The following is a 2,554-nucleotide window of genomic DNA, read 5'->3' as shown; positions in this document are numbered from 1 at the left end:
AGTGGCAGGGGGCTTCTTCCTGCTTTCCCTTTCGCCTCCCTGCATTGTGCCTACATATGCAAATTAACCGCCATCTTGTTGGCAGTTAACTGCCAATCTTAGTTGGCAGTTAATTTGCATATAGCCCTGATTAGCCAATGAAAAGGGTATTGGTCGTATGCCAATTACCATTTTTGTCTTTTATTAGATAGGATAGCAATATTTTATATTACTTTATATGTTTCTATTGTGAGAAGTGCACTGCATGCTTAAGTTAATTTATTACTATTAATTTTGGCTTCCTCTTATATTACAAAAAACATTTGTTGAGACTGTGCTCTTATAATACATTTAGGGCATCAAATATATTTTCTCTGTTATAAGAAGAAGTGGAGAAGGGAAGTACAACCGATTAAAAAGAAACCATAGTCATTCTAAAATTCATTTGTATTTAAATGTTGATATGGTCAGGGATTATTATAGAAATGTATTCATCAGAGATGCTCAGGCACATAAAGTGAGGCATTAATATTCTCACTTTTTGACTTATGGACTTATTCCTAGTGTCCTAACTTGACTTTATTATAATCATTTTAGCATTCAGTCTAACTTCAAAGTTCAGAAACTTACACTTTGAGGCTAGAGGTGATGAGGGAAATGTCGAATTAATTTCAGATAATCCTACAGAATTTATAATCCATATCTCATAGTAAATACAGTGTAATCAAACTAAGTTCTCAGAACTTTGCCAATGAATTGAATTATAGATACCCTAGCTAAAGAAACTGACAGGATGTTCAATTCTGTCCAGTCTTTCAAGCTCTGTATTTTTCAAAGGATATATACCTTCAGGCTCCTCCAGTCACTCATGGCTCCATTTCTTTCTTAGTCTCTCATTAGTGGCTTGTGCATTTTGTCTCAGATACTAGCAAGGCTGTTGAGTATTAAATAAGCTCCTCCTTTGCAAATTATAGTGTGATTTTTATATTAGAGTTTACCTGCTGTATACTCCTACTTTGGAAAATAACAAAAATGAGAGTTTTTATTCTTTATAAAACAACTTTAAGATGCTTTATGTCATTGAGGATAATATTTAGAAGTTATCATCATGTTCTATAGGATTTTTACAATGATAAACCATAAGTAATATTAAATTTTTGATACATTTCTTTTAAATCATAATTGCACCTTAATTTTTTATGTAAAAGAAGTTTTGGACACAACATTAATACTTGTGATAAACAAACACATTTACCTTTAGAGAAGTAAGAAAGGAAACACTGAGGTGAAAGGTAAAAAGATATTATTAATAGGCCAGTGCTATATGGAACATAAAACAAGCAAACGATGAAACACAAGGAAGAAGTTTTATGACAAGTAGTTATACCCCAAGTACCATTTTAAAAGGTACATTAAATTTTTTACAGTTCTGTGTAAATCAAATGTCTGTGTTTATACATTTATAGAAGCTTTCCATTTTATTAAGAGCAAATAAAAAATATCAACAACTTACAGAAAAAATTTGGAATTCTTTGTGAGAGTGAAAAAAATCTAAAATATAAAAAAATTTATTGTCGCATGAAGTGGGGGGTGAGGGGGGTGGGGATTAATGGGAAATGAGGACACAGTTGTAATACCTTAACCAATAAAGAAATTTAAAAAAATTATTGTCTCATATTAATTTGGGATACTGAATTATGCCATTGCGTCGCCTATCTGAATCTTCTTTTGCATGTGATGAAATGCCATTGCTGCGCTCCCGAATTTTTGCCTGCAATAAGTTGAGGAAGATACAAAAGATAATTAAGGGTGGCAATTGTGGTTTTGACCCAATTCCAAAATAGTTCTCTTCCGTTAGGATGAGCTCCAGGACTTGAACTATGGGTCAACTCTGTGTCTCGGCTATTACTGCAGCCCTGGCCAACTGCTTCCACATCTTGGCAAGCCTTGTTCACAAAAGGAGACAAATGAGAGAGGGTGGGAGCTCTCATACTGGAAAATGAATTCTGTGAGTATGCTGTGCTGACATGGAGTTGCTGGGGGGAAAAAAACACGTTGTCAATTAGAATGGCAATCTATTTGTCAATCAGGCTCCGTTTTATTTTAATTCACCAATAGTCAATAAAACATAGGCTATTCATGGTATATTTTTGGAGATAAGCATTGCTGCGCTCCCGAATTTTTGCCTGCAATAAGTTGAGGAAGATACAAAAGATAATTAAGGGTGGCAATTGTGGTTTTGACCCAATTCCAAAATAGTTCTCTTCCGTTAGGATGAGCTCCAGGACTTGAACTATGGGTCAACTCTGTGTCTCGGCTATTACTGCAGCCCTGGCCAACTGCTTCCACATCTTGGCAAGCCTTGTTCACAAAAGGAGACAAATGAGAGAGGGTGGGAGCTCTCATACTGGAAAATGAATTCTGTGAGTATGCTGTGCTGACATGGAGTTGCTGGGGGGAAAAAACACGTTGTCAATTAGAATGGCAATTTATTTGTCAATCAGGCTTCATTTTATTTTAGTTCACCAATAGTCAATAAGACATAGGCTATTCATGGCATATTTTTGGAGATTAA

The sequence above is a fragment of the Myotis davidii genome, unplaced genomic scaffold (genome assembly GCF_000327345.1).
Source record: "Myotis davidii unplaced genomic scaffold, ASM32734v1 scaffold3554, whole genome shotgun sequence".
NCBI classification, from domain to species: Eukaryota; Metazoa; Chordata; class Mammalia; order Chiroptera; family Vespertilionidae; genus Myotis; species Myotis davidii.
The sequence above is the reverse complement of the archived record's forward strand: the minus strand, read 5'-3'. Positions refer to the sequence as shown.